This window comes from Ranitomeya imitator, chromosome 3, assembly GCF_032444005.1.
Source record: "Ranitomeya imitator isolate aRanImi1 chromosome 3, aRanImi1.pri, whole genome shotgun sequence".
In the NCBI taxonomy this organism is placed as follows: domain Eukaryota; kingdom Metazoa; phylum Chordata; class Amphibia; order Anura; family Dendrobatidae; genus Ranitomeya; species Ranitomeya imitator.
This window is the reverse complement of record NC_091284.1, coordinates 82,513,593-82,529,212: the sequence shown is the minus strand read 5'-3', so window position 1 is coordinate 82,529,212 and position 15,620 is coordinate 82,513,593.

Below are 15,620 nucleotides of genomic sequence, written 5' to 3'. Positions count from 1 at the left end.
TCCGCTCTGGAGTGCCGGTGACAGAGCTTGTTTTTAACCTGCGAGACTCGGCCGTATCTCGCTGTGTGTGATCCCGGCCTTAGGCTTGCCGCCAGGTACCACTCTTATGCAGTTTCTGGTACTGCATCAGCTGACCCCAAGGGTCAAGATCGCAGTCACGGACTCAGAGTCACTGGCAGAAAAGGTTTTGGATACTGATATTAATGGAATAGATATCGGAGCTTGTACAGATGGTATGGATTCTGACAGATTCTGGTTCACCAGACAGGATGGACACTGGCCCTAGTTCAGACAACAGGGGTTTCAAGAACAGGATCTGGTTCAGACAACACAGGTTTCAGGAATAGGTTCTAGTTCAGACAGCATGGGATTCAGGAACAAGTTCTGGTTCAGACAACACGGGTTTCATGAACAGGTTCTGGATCAGACAACGGGGTTTCAAAGACAGGGACCTGGCAACATACTAGTTGCACACACACAAAGTAGGGAAACTACAGGGGTTGCTCAGGCACCGCCCTACTGGGGATGGTGCCTTATATACCTGATGCCTCCCAGTTATAGGCTGAGAGCATTTTCAAAGGGCACATGCTGCCCCTTTAAAAATTGGTGAGCGGGCATTAGGCTCGGCGCTGGCAGACCTGCACAGTGTGCTCAGCCAAAGAGATGCAGGAAGCCACAGCAGGGAAAGGGTACATCGCTATTCTATCTATCTATCTATCTATCTATCTATCTATCTATCTACTAGATAGACAGATAGTGTGATGATGTAGAATGGATTTTTTATTCCTCTGGGAGCTGTGTATGGGATGTATACTACTGATGATGCATACAGTAGGGCTGTTGCATCATCTCTTCAGCTTAATGATGTGTCACTTTGTGGGGTACCACATCCATGAACACCACACGCATTACAACACACTCAATTCATAAAGAATGACTGATCCAGTGAGAATTGGTGAATCATCAGCTCTCATATTTTCAGAAATGTTTGCCTTTTTTATTTTAGACTACAACTTCCTTTCCTCCCACGTTGGGCTGCTGGAGTCACTATAGGGACACTGATTATATCCTGCCGACAGCACGATTCTGAGAATATGGATTGTGTGGTGTCACAAGAACTTCTCAGCTCTTTTCTTTTGCAGAGCTGACCTCTACACCAATAGACAGGATGCAATTATAGGGAAAGTGCTATAACACTGACAGTGAGTTACAAAACCATACTGGATTATTTCTACTGTTAGAGGGGCAGACACACTATTGGTACAACCTGTGCAGCCACACAGGGGCCCAAATGGTAAGAGGATTAGTCCCACCTGAAAAGCAGCAAGCTCCTACAGTCACAGACACCATAAAGGGATACATTATAATGAGCTATTGGACCTCAATGGGCCTATGCAGTGTTATGCACAGTGGCCCTCTTCTGTCTGTGTCTGCCCCTGTACTATCATATTGGTAACACTAACCACTGTTTTTTTTTATTTCATTTCTCTATATATTCAAAATAAAACTTAGCTCTGGAGCTATTTTAGGCTCTAACATCTTGTTTTAGGAAAATCACATGTACATTAGCAGCAATAGATTGACTCACACTCTCTCTTTTGCATTGATGCATTTAATGAGTGTGTGAAAAGGTCATTATGAAGAGAGGAGGAGGAAGTCACCTGTGACATGTATTGTGATTAGTGGATCCTGTGCTATCAGATGTATTATTTTTCTCTAAATTCCTTTCTTTACTTAACCCCTTCATGACCCAGCCTATTTTAACCTTAAAGACCTTGCCGTTTTTTGCAATTCTGACCAGTGTCCCTTCATGAGGTAATAACTCAGGAACGCTTCAACGGATCCTAGCGGTTATGAGATTGTTTTTTCGTGACATATTGGGCTTCATGTTAGTGGTAAATTTAGGTCAATAAATTCTGTGTTTATTTGTGATAAAAACGGAAATTTGGCGAAAATTTTGAAAATTTCGCAATTTTCACATTTTGAATTTTTATTCTGTTAAACCAGAGAGTTATGTGACACAAAATAGTTAATAAATAACATTTCCCACACGTCTACTTTACATCAGCACAATTTTAGAAAAAAATTTTTTTTTTGCTAGGAAGTTATAAGGGTTAAAATTTGACCAGCGATTTCTCATTTTTACAACGAAATTTACAAAACCATTTTTTTTAGGGACCACCTCACATTTGAAGTCAGTTTGAGGGGTCTATATGGCTGAAAATACCCAAAAGTGACACCATTCTAAAAACTGCACCCCTCAAGGTGCACAAAACCACATTCCAGAAGTTTATTAACCCTTCAGGTGCTTCACAGCAGCAGAAGCAACATGGAAGGAAAAAATGAACATTTAACTTTTTAGTCACAAAAATGATCTTTCAGCAACAATTTTTTTATTTTCCCAAAAAAAAAGAGAAACTGAACCACGAAAGTTGTTGTCCAATTTGTCCTGAGTACGCTGATACCTCATATGTGGGGGTAAACCACTGTTTGGGCGCACGGCAGGGCTTGGAAGGGAAGGAGCGCCATTTGACTTTTTGAATGAAAAATTGGCTGCACTCTTTAGCTTTGGAGAGCCCCCGTGTGCCTAAAAATTGGAGCTCCCCCACAAGTGACCCCATTTTGGAAACTAGACGCCCCAAGGAACTTATCTAGATGCATAGTGAGACCTTTAAACCCCCAGGTGCTTCACAAATTGATCCGTAAAAATGAAAAAGTACCTTTTTTTCACAAAAAAATTCTTTTAGCCTCAATTTTTTCATTTTCACATGGACAACAGGATAAAATGGATCCTAAAATTTGTTTGGCAATTTCTCCTGAGTACACCGATACATCACATGTGGGGGTAAACCACTGTTTGGGCACATGGTAAGGCTCGGAAGGGAAGGAGCGCCATTTGACTTTTTGAATGAAAAATTATCTCCATCGTTAGCGGACACCATGTCGCGTTTGGAGAGCCCCTGTGTGCCTAAACATTGGAGATCCCCCACAAATGACCCCATTTTGGAAACTAGACCCCCAAAGGAAGTAATCTAGATGTGTGGTGAGCACTTTGAACCCTCAAGTGCTTCACAGAAGTTTATAACGCAGAGCCATGAAAATAAAAAAAAAAATTTCTTTTCTCAAAAATGATTTTTTAGCCCGCAATTTTTTATTTTCCCAAGAGTAACAGGAGAAATTCGACCCCAATATTTGTTGTCCAGTTTCTCCTGAGTACGGTGATACCCCATATGTGGGGGTAAACTATTATTTGGGCACTTGCCGGGGCTCAGAAGTGAAGTAGTGACGTTTTGAAATACAGACTTTGATGGAATGCTCTACGGGCGTCACGTTGTGTTTGCAGAGCCCCTGATGTGACTAAACAGTAGAAATCCCCCACAAGTGACCCCATTTCGGAAACTAGACCCCGAATTGAAATTATCTAGATATGTGGTGAGCACTTTCAACCCCAAAGTGCTTCACAGAAGTTTATAACACAGAGCCATGAAAATAATAAATACGTTTTCTTTCCTCAAAAATAATTTTTTAGCCCAGAATTTTTTATTTTCCCAAGGGTTACAGGAGAAATTGGACCACAAAAGTTGTCCAGTTTCTCCTGAGTAAGCTGATACCCCATGTGTGGGGGTAAACCACTGTTTGGGCACACGTGGGGGCTCAGAAGGGAAGTAGTGACTTTTGAAATGCAGACTTTGATGGAATGGTCTGCGGGCGTCACGTTGCGTTTGCAGAGCCCCTGGTGTGCCTAAACAGTAGAAACCCCCCACAAGTGACCCCATTTTGGAAACTAGACCCCCAAAGGAACTTATCTAGATATGTGGTGAGCACTTTCAACCCCCAAGTGCTTTACAGAAGTTTATAACGCAGAGCCGTGAAAATAATAAATACGTTTTCTTTCCTCAAAAATAATTTTTTAGCCCAGAATTTTTTATTTTCCCAAGGGTTACAGGAGAAATTGGACCCCAAAAGTTGTTGTCCAGTTTCTCCTGAGTACGCTGATACCCCATGTGTGGGGGTAAACCACTGTTTGGGCACACGTTGGGGCTCAGAAGGGAAGTAGTGACTTTTGAAATGCAGACTTTGATGGAATGGTCTGTGGACGTCACGTTGCGTTTGCAGAGCCCCTGGTGTGCCTAAACAGTAGAAACCCCCCACTAGTGACCCCATTTTGGAAACTAGACCCCCCAAGGAACTTATCTAGATATGTGGTGAGCACTTTGAACCCCCAAGTGCTTCACAGACGTTTACAACGCAGAGCCGTGAAAATAAAAAATCATTTTTCTTTCCTCAAAAATGATGTTTTAGCAAGCAATTTTTTATTTTCTCAAGGGTAACAGGAGAAATTGGACCCCAGTAATTGTTGCGCAGTTTGTCCTGAGTATGCTGGTACCCCATATGTGGGGGTAAACCACTGTTTGGGCACACGTCGGGGCTCGGAAGTGAGGGAGCACCATTTGACTTTTTGAATACAAGATTGGCTGGAATCAATGGTGGTGCCATGTTGCGTTTGGAGACCCCTGATGTGCCTAAACAGTGGAAACCCCTCAATTCTAACTCCAACACACCCCTAAACCTTATCCCAACTGTAGCCGTAACCCTAATCACAACCCTAACCCCAACACACCCCTAACCCTAACCACAACCCTAATTCCAACCCAACCCTAACCCTAAGGCTATGTGCCAACGTTGCGGATTCGTATGAGATTTTTCAGCACCATTTTTGAAAAATCCGCGGGTAAAAGGCACTGCGTTTTACCTGCGGATTTACCGCGGATTGCCAGTGTTTTTTGTGCGGATTTCACCTGCGGATTCCTATTGAGGAACAGGTGTAAAACGCTGCGGAATCCGCACAAAGAATTGACATGCTGCGGAAAATACAACGCAGCGTTCCCGCGCGGTATTTTCCGCACCATGGGCACAGCGGATTTGGTTTTCCATATGTTTACATGGTACTGTAAACCTGATGGAACACTGCTGCGAATCCGCAGCCAAATCCGCACCGTGTGCACATAGCCTAATTCTAAAGGTATGTGCACTCGCTGCGGAAAACGCTGAGGATCCGCAGCAGTTTCCTATGAGTTTACAGTTCAATGTAAACCTATGGGAACCAAAAATCGCTGTACACATGCTGCAGAAAAACTGCACGGAAACGCAGCGGTTTACATTCCGCAGCATGTCACTTCTTTCTGCGGATTCCACAGCGGTTTTACAACTGCTCCAATAGAAAATCGCAGTTGTAAAACCGCAGTGAAATGCACAGAAAAACCGTGGTAAATCCGCGATAAATCCACAGCGGTTTAGCACTGCGGATTTATCAAATCCTCTGCGGAAAAATCCGCAGAGGACCAGAATACGTGTGCACATCCCAAACCCTAACCCTACCCCTAACCCTACCCCTAACCCCTATCCCTACCCCTAACCCTAGTTCTTACCCCAACCTTAGTGGAAAAAAAATATATTTTTTTTTATTGTCCCTACCTATGGGGGTGACAAGGGGGGGGGGGGTCATTTACTATTTTTTTTATTTTGATCACTGAGATATAACCTATCTCAGTGATCAAAATTCACTCTGGAACGAATCTGCCGGCCGGCAGATTCGGCGGGCGCACTGGACATGCGCCCGCCATTTTGGAAGATGACGGCGCCCAGGAAAGAAGACGGACGGACCCCGGGAGGCTAGGTAAGTATAAGGGAGGGGGAGATCAGGGCCGGGGGGGGCGTCGGAGCACGGGGGGGTGGATCGGAGCATGGGGGGTGGATCGGAACACGGGGGGGGGGTGGATTTGAGCACGGGGTGGGGGATCGCTGTGCGGGGGGGTGGATCGCTGTGCGGGGGGGATCGGAGTGCAGGGGGGTTTGATTGGAGCATGGGGGGTGTGATTGGAGCACGGGGGAGCGGACAGGAGGACGGGGGAGCGGAGCACAGGACGGAGGGGAGCGGACCACAGATCAGGGGGCTGGGGGGGCGATCGGTGGGGTGGGGTGGGTGTACATAAGTGTTTCCATCCATGGCCGATGATATTGCAGCATCGGCCATGGCTGGATTGTAATATTTCACCAGTTTTTTAGGTGAAATATTACAAATCGCTCTGATTGGCAGTTTCACTTTCAACAGCCAATCAGAGCGATCGTAGCCACGGGGGGGTGAAGCCACCCCCCCTGGGCTAAACTACCACTCCCCCTGTCCCTGCAGATCGGATGAAATGGGAGTTAACCCTTTCACCCGATCTGCAGGGACACGATCTTTCCATGACGCATATGCTGCGTCATGGGTCGGAATGGCACCGACTTTCATGACGCAGCGTATGCGTCAAAGGTCGGGAAGGGGTTAAAGGGAACCTGTCACCCCCAAAATCGAAGGTGAGCTAAGCCCACCAGCATCATGGGCTTATCTACAGCATTCTGTAATGTTGTAGATAAGCCCCGATGTATCCTGAAAGATGAGAAAAAGAGGTTAGATTATACTCACCCAGGGGCGGTCCGGTCCGATGTGCGTCGCAGTCCGGTCTGGGGCCTCCCATCTTCTTACGATGACGTCCTCTTCTTGTCTTCACGCTGCGGCTCCGGCGCAGGCATACTTTGTCTGCCCTGTTGGAGCAGAGCAAAGTACTGCAGTGGGCAGGTGCCGGGAAAAGTCAGAAAGGCCCGGCGCCTGTGCATTGCAATACTTTGCTCTGCCCTCAACAGGGCAAAGTACACCTGCATCGGAGCCTCAGCGTGAAGACAAGAAGAGGACGTCTTCCTATGAAGATGGGAGGCCCCGGACTGGACCGTGACGGCCATTGGATCGGACCGCACGCCCAGGTGAGTATAATCTAACCTCTTTTTCTCATCTTTCAGGATACATCGGTGGCTTATCTACAGCATTCCAGAATGCTGTAGATAAGCCCCTGATGCCGGTGAGCTTAGCTCACCTTCGATTTTGGGGGTGACAGGTTCCCTTTAAAAGGAACCTTATGATAATTCCTGATAGGACATGGAGTTACAGTCTAAAAAAGCTTCAGTGTGAAAATTGCCAGATTACTAATTTTTTTTTAAAGACAGATCATGATATGAAAACAATGCCCCAAATACAAGATATAACACAAAAAAATAATTAAACTATAGGACATTTTGTGATTAATATTGCTTATAGGTGTGAGAGGCGTAAAATGTGGAAATCACCTGTCATCTAATTTGTATAGTTAATTGATTAATTAAGTTCTCTTGCCATATAAATGACAATTTAATTGGGCAGCACTGTGGTCCTGGGTTCAATTCCCACCAAAGACAACATTTGCAAGAAGTTTGTATGTTTTCCCAGTGTTTGGGTGGGTTTGCTCCAAGTTCCCAGTTTTTCGTCCACACATCAAATGCATGATGATAAGGAATTTAGATTGTGATGTTAATATCTGTAAAGCACTGCAAATAGAGAAGAGTTGATTTGCTAAAATTAGAATTTGCTTATTTGTGTGGATTTTTTCTTGGAAATTCAAATCACAGCAAAGTTATTCTCCTCTAATTGAATGTCATGTATTATGGTCTGGCATCTTATCAGACCATAATAAATGTAAGATGTAAAAAACAAACAAAAAAAAGTATACTTGCCTCACCACTCACCTGTCTGACCCCTCCACTGCCAACCATGAGGTTCTCAGAGTCGTTTCTTCTTTCCACCCTTGTGAGCTGCATCTCCCAGACCTTAGAGGTCACTGTGCATGGCATGTTGTGCAGTGAACTCTGAGGCCTGGTCATGGCTGGGAGTCCTGGCTGCCAGTGAACAGATTTTTGGTGATCTAGATCATTTGACTCCATTCACCAAAAAGATTCAGCCCTTTTGGATCCCAAATGGATCACTAATAAATGTGTTCACAGGCAGGTTGTCACGGGCTGGGTGGTGGAACCACTGTGTCGTGGACTAAGGAAAGCCTGGAGGGGCTAACTAGGAGCCTCACCAAATCCGACATTGGATGCACAGCGACATATGATACCGTGATCCGAGGATGGACTAAGGAGGTGGTCCAGGTTCTACTCCAGAACTGACCTTTTGAAGATGACAGCTGACCCCCTAGAATTGTTAGGTGGGACAGTCCGAAGGAAAGTCCAGTAGATGCAGCCAGGCGCTGAAGGAACACGGGAGACATGGATGCAGACGCGATCAGCTGACGTACAAATGAGCACTAGAAACTGAAGCTGGACCTGCTGATGAAGAGATGAGATCTAGCAAGTGCGGCTGGACCGGCTGATGTAAAGATGAGAAATGCAAGTGTGCCTGGACTGGCTGACATAGAGATGAGCAGTAGCAAGTGTGGCTGGACCAGGTGGCACTGAGATGAGCCCTAGCAAGTGCGACTGGACCGGCTGAGGTAGCGATGAGAACTGGCAAGTGAGGCTGGACCGGCTGATGTAGAGAAGAGCCCTAGCAAGTGTGGCTGGACTGACTGTCATAGAGATGAGCACTGGCAGGTGCAGGCTGTAAGACAGGCAGGCAGGCATGGCTGATAGGCAGGTATACAGTAACACAAGCACTGGATCCTGAGAACTAACAAGACTGTTTAGGAAAAAACTCACAACGTTATACAGGCACCTGCCTTAAGGTAGAGGTGCCTTAAATAAGGAGTGTCTCCAAGCCATTGCCTGAGGACACTTTTGGACGGTGCGCGTTGTCCCTTTAAGTGGACGGGCCGACACGTGCGCCGTAAGCACAATTCCTGGGAATCTGCATGCACCCTAGGCATCAGCAGCCGAAGCATGAAGTGAGGAATGGGAGCCTTGGCGGTGAGTAAGTCGGGAAGAGTGACAGCAGGCAGAGAATAGGTGAAGACATATTTAAGATAAAGTCACCGCAGTTCGATCCAGTCAAAATTTCGCCCACCTATGGCCTGTCAAGGACAGGATTTCAGCTCTACCACCAGATGAATAGCATCATTTTATTCCCAGTTACAACTAATCGAAAACTGCAGATGGCCCTCACTGGGAAGCTTCTTTCGACTCTGGGACCAACTCTTTGTACTGGATCGGATGCGAACAATGCATCTGTAATGAGAAGCCGTGATATCTTTAAAGAACTCTTAGAGGATGTGCCATTAATGAAGAGAGACTGCCATCTGCTGGTGAAATCAGGCTAAACCAAATTGTACTGGATAATTTGAAGGAGGAGCGACTTCACGTGCTGGACTGGATCAGGTAACCCCCAGGAAGGACCTCCTGATATAAAAACCCTTCGTGCCAAAGTGCAAAGAGATTTGGCGCCAGAGAAGAGAACAGAGCAGATGTCCTCCAGGGATGTCTCTGAGGCTAGCGTGACAGGCCTCAGTGGGAAGCCGATGCCAGGGAAGGGTCGTAAATTGCCTGACAAGGCCCGGATTCCGCTCAGGAAGACTCTTGAGCTCCATCTGTATTAGTCAGGATCAGGATCCACGCCTCACACGAGTAAAGCTAAAAAGAAAAAGGAAATGATTGTTTCAGCTCCTCTTGATAAAAAAATCTTTAATTTTTATTCAATAGTAATTAAAACCAGTTACAGAGCAGCTCCTCGGACTACACCAAATCGCACATGGGGACATGAACGATGCGTTTCGATCGCTGCTGCGATCTTTATCAAAGCTGATCGGTGAGCTGGCTTTTTGCTTTTTTATCTGAAAGCTAAAAAGACCAGACCTCGCCTGTCAAGAGCCTAGGCCTAGTTTGCTCTGCTCCAATCCGGAGAGATTTCTGAGCCGAGAAGATCCGTACGGAGACTACAACAGGCGAGGCTCACCTGCGACTGCAGAGGTGCAGTGTGTGAGCAGGGCCATTACTCCCATCTATTATTTACAGTACCGAGGTCTGCTGGGCTAAAGGTCTCAGGTTGGAAGGGGCCGGTTGGTGTATGGACGGCTCAATGGGATTTGATAGACTACTTCAGGAAGAGACTTGCGGCCTAGTGGGAAAGCCCGGTGAGCCCCGCTAGGGACAGATTTGCAGAGAGAGTGAGAACTCAAGTGAGCCACACAACTGGGTGTACCACTGTCTTAACAGAACATTAATGCTATACGTAGAAAGACTTCCTTAGCTTTTTCAAGTTTATTTTTATCTTTGTTTCAATGTTAACCCTCCGTCAGGAACAACTGATCTGACAGGCGCAGCTCTTTTAGTTTCATTTCTCCCTCCTCACCAGATTGTCAGGAAATCCCCCTATACCTTCTTGACTCTTGATGCTTTGTGAAACCAAATATCACAGGTGTACTGCAGAGACTCAGGAGAGCAGATAACTGTGCTGGCTTCTCAGACACATTGTTCCAGAACACGTCACACTATATAAGGTTGGTGTTTTATATGTTTTTAGTCATCACAATTGTTAATTTAGCTTGTTTTATGAATGGATAGTGCAAAGTTTCTGGATATTTCATAGAAAGAAGTAAGGTTTCCTTACAAATGAAAGTGTGCTTCTCAGGCACATTGTTCCTTAACACATATTATCTCTCTTGCTTCAGATTATCTGCTGAAATGGAGAGGAACATGTATGATTTGTCAAAACCCCTTCATGTTAATGAAGTTTAGATGCTGTTAGATGATGATGATGATGATGATGATGTAGACCCCACACTGCATGAGGATTTAGGAGAAGAAAGTGAGATTGATTCTCGAGATGGAAGTATGTGAAATTGATTCTGAAACAGAGCAAGATGGTGAGAGTGACGAGAATGAAGAAAATATAGAAACATATTATATGGGGAGAGATAAAAAAATAAATGGAGCAATAAGTCACCCATGCAAACTGAACGCAGGGTACCTCAAAACATTCTCACTCTCCTTCCTGCAGTTAAAGGAACAGCAAGGAATGCTAAAACTGCAGCTGGATGCTGGAATAGTTTATTCACAGATGACATTCTGGACTCTATTGTTACATACAGAAATCAATATATAGACATTAGAAAGGACAAGTTCATCTGCAACAGAATCATCAAGCCCACAGATGAAATAAAACTGAGGGCTTTTATTGGATTGTTTTACCTTGCTAGAGCTTATAGGGCAAATCGCCACAGTTTGTTGGGGAACTTTGGGTTATAGATAGTGATGGAATAGAAAAATTTGGCCTTAAAGATTCTAATTTGTTGCCTTCCTTTTGACGACAAAACTACCTGAACCCAAAGTAAAACATATGACCGGCTTCCAAAAAATTGTTGAAAACTGTAAGAAAAGCTATTGCCCTGTGGAGAACGTCACTATTGACGAAAAGCTCTCTGGTTGTAGTGGCAGATGTGCATATCGTCAGTATATTCCTTCAAAGCCTAGCAAATACAGAATTAAAATGTATGCCCTTGTTGACGCCAGGAAGACCTACACATACAACCTTGACATTTATGCAGGAAAACAGCCAGAAGGTCCATACCGTGTCAGCAACAAACCCAGTGATGTGAAAAGAATAGCCAAGCCCTTATTTGGATTGGGTTGCAATATAACAGCTGACAATAGGTTTTCAAATCGTGATCTGATTGATTATCCGAAACTGCAGAATCTTTCATACTGTATGTAGGTACTGTAAGAAAAAATAAAAAAAAATTGCTGCCACAGTTTGTAAATGTGAAATGAAAAAAACAGTACAGCAGTATGTTTGCATTCAATTATGGAAAGGTTTTGGTTTCCTATGTACCATGCGAAAATAAAAATGTAATTCTTGTCTCAACGCTTCATGATGATGCCATTGATCCTGGGTCTGAGGCACAAAAAAAAATTGGAAATAATTAAATTTTATAATGCAACCAAAGGGAGTGTTGATACAGCTGATCAGATGTGCTCAACTTTCAGCATCAGCAGAAACTCCAGGCGCTTGCCAAAGGTCATATTTTTCACTATGTTGAATTTGGGTGGTAAAAATTCACAAGTGATTTACCTTGAAAACCAGGTTGAACCACTCCGTAGAAGAGCCTGTCTGAGAAAATTGGCCCATGAACTAGTACTTGGAGAGTTAAGCAGGAGAAGAATGAAAACTATCGGTATCCCCTCTAGCCTTCAAGTTCAGTTCCAGAGATTCCACCCAGAAGATGTTAGTGAAAATCCACCACCTCCCACAAGAAGGCGATGCACCACCTGCACCATGGAAAGCGGATACAGAAGGCTTTCTAATTATGAATGTCTCAAATGTCATAATGCAATCTGCCTGACACATGCAAAAGTGATGTGCAATTCTTGCTCTATGCTCTGCAAATGTGTTTTTTTTCTTCTGGTGAACCTTTAAAATCTAATTCTGACTGATTATGTGTCTAATACCATTTTAGGTACCTTAAGATTAAGCTTTTTCCCCTATATTTACTTTTTAATAATAGTTATGCTTTGAAAACTGGGGACTATTTGGCGGGAGTTGCAAAATGTGTATACTTTTGAAGTTATTACTTTTATAGTAAGTACTAGATGGCAGCCCGATTCTAAAGAATCGGGAGTCTAGAATCCATATATACTTTATTTATTCAAATGTAAGAATAATACAATTAATAAATAATAGTAAGAAAGAACAAAAATAATAGGCAGTATATGGAGAAAACACCAAACAAAAGTTCAAAATTGGTGTGAAAATGTCACTGAACCACTTCACAACTAAATATATATAGTTTTGGTAAATGGTATTATCATTTTTTTGACGAAATTCGGCAGGAGCTTGAAGAGCTCGCAGTAGAAACTTGCTGTGAGGTAAAAATTCAAAAATCACACCAAAATGGCGGGCGGAGTGTGTCACAGTACGGCACGTTTCTGATTGGTCGCTCGCAGCAGGCGGCAACCAATCAGACACTGGACACTGTTGACGTCACTTATCTCCGGACATTAGCTCCGGACATTAGCTCCGGACATTATCTCCGGACATTAGCTCCGGACATTATCTCCGCACATTAGCTCCGGACATTAGCTCCGGACAAAGCCACGGAAGTTGGCACAAATTGCAGGAAGTAGTATTCTAGGCAATTATATATTAGATATGTGTTTTTTTGCACCTTATGATGTGTACTCTAGTCTCTTTTATTACATCTCTATGAAGGTCACTGATCACTTTGGAGCACTGAAATTTAGAAAATTAGATATTATAGGCATTTTTCTTGCCTGTGCCTGACAGGCGCATTGCACCTGAAGTAGTTAGTGAAGGAATTGTTCCGGAAGGAGGGTTAATCTGCTTAGTTACTAACACTAATTGCTCAGAGGTATTTGAAGTTACGGTATAGAAATAAAAAAATATTTAGAATTGAGAGTCCTAAGTGGTTGATACCTTTTAATGGCTATCCGAAAAGATGGTAACAAATTGCAAGTTTTCAAGACTACTCAGGTCTCTTCAACAGGCATAGACTAATACAAAATCTGCACGTATTCATGCACAGTTAGCCATAAAAAGGTATCAACCACTGAGGACTCCCAATTTGAAATATTTTTCTATCTACTGGCTAACACAGTACAAAGATATATATTTCCTGTATAGAAATAGAACTACAATTATTCCCTGACTCTTTCCACCTCGTGCCTCTGTGCATTGCATCCAGACACCTGCATTACACATCACTAGTGATATTTAGGTTTCAATTTAACCCCTTAAGCCCCAAGGGTGGTTTGCACGTTAATGACCGGGCCAATTTTTACAATTCTGACCACTGTCCCTTTATGAGGTTATAACTCTGGAACGCTTCAACAGATCCTGATGATTCTGACTTTGTTTTCTCGTGACATATTGTACTTCATGACAGTAGTAAAATTTATTTGATAAGGCTTGTGATTATTTGTGAAAAAAATGAAAATTTGGCGAAAATTTTGAAAATTTCGCAATTTTCCAACTTTGAATTTTTATGCAATTAAATCACATAGATATGTCACACAAAATACTTAATAAGTAACATTTCCCACATGTCTACTTTACATCAGCACAATTTTGGAACCAAAATTTTTTTTTGTTAGGGAGTTATAAGGGTTAAAAGTTGACCAGCAATTTCTCATTTTTACAACACCATTTTTTTTTAGGGACCACATCTCATTTGAAGTCATTTTGAGGGGTCTATATGATAGAAAATAACCAAGTGTGACACCATTCTAAAAACTGCACCCCTCAAGGTTCTCAAAACCACATTCAAGAAGTTTATTAACCCTTCAGATGTTTCACAGGAATTTTTGAAATGTTTAAAAAAAATGAACATTTAACTTTTTTTTCAAACAAAATTGACTTCAGCTCCAATTTCAATTATTTTACCAAGGGTAACAGGAGAAAATGGACCCAAAAAGTTGTGGTGCAATTTGTCTTCAGTACGCTGATACCCCATATGTGGGGGTAAACCACTGTTTGGGTGCGTGGCAGAGCTCGGAAGGGAAGGAGAGCCATTTGACTTTCCAATGCAAAATTTACAGGAATTGAGATGGGACGCCATGTTGTGTTTGGAGAGCCCCTGATGTGCCTAAACATTGAAACCCCCCACAAGTGACACCGTTTTGGAAAGTAGACCCCCTAAGGAACTTATTTAGATGAGTGGTGAGCACTTTGACCCACCAAGTGCTTCACAGAAGTTTATAATGCAGAGCCGTAAAAATAAAAAATCATATTTTTTCACAAAAATTATCTTTTAGCCGCCAAGTTTTTATTTTCCCAAGGGTAAGAGAAGAAATTGGACCCAAAAAGTTGTGGTGCAATTTGTCCTCAGTACGCTGATACCCCATATGTGGGGGTAAACCACTGTTTGGGCGCATGACACAGCTTGGAAGTGAAGGAGCGCTATTTGACTTTTCAATGCAAAATTGACTGGAATTGAGATGGGATGCCATGTTGCGTTTGGAGAGGCCCTGATGTGTCTAAACATTGAAGCCCCCCAAAATTGACACCATTTTGGAAAGTAGGCCCCCTAAGGAACTTATCTAGATGTGTTGTGAGAGCTTTGAACCCCCAAGTGTTTCACTACAGTTTATAACGCATAGCCCTATCATGCTATAGGGTCAGATCGCTGATCTGACACTTTGCACAGCACTGTGTCAGATCAGTGATCTGACATGCTGGGCTGCAGGCTTACCAGCGCTTGCTCTGAGCAGGCGCTGGTAAACCACCTCCCTGCAAGACCCATTGCTCCGAGGGTCTCAGGGAAGCACGCAGGGAGCCCCCTCCCTGCGCGATGCTTCCCCATACCGCCGGAACACTGTGATCATGTTTGATCGCAGTGTGCCGGGGGTTAATGTGCCAGGGGCGATCCGTGACCGCTCCTGGCCCATAGTGCCGGATGTCAGATGCGATAGTCAGCTGGCACCCGGCCGCGGTCGGCCGCGCTCCTCCCGTGAGCGTGGCCGATCGCATATGACATACTATCCCGTCACTGGGAATTAAGTCCCAGGTCACCTGGACGGGATAGTACATCATATGGGATTAAGGGGTTAACCTAAAATTCTCTATGTTCTTCCACATTCACATTACTACCGGTACTCAAAAATTCATTTTTCAAGGTTAAATATGAATTGTAAATTGCATCACATAAAAATAGGGTTGTAGCTGTAAATTAATTTATTTCAGCTTATCAGGCAGGTTGCCTATTGTCAGTAAAGGTCAAGAACATTGTCTCATCTGTCTGTAATTAATGGAGCTAAGGGTCTGCGTTCAATTAAGAAATTGGCTGTCCGTTCTCGTTGTTCGTCAGACTTTCTGCTGTTCATAA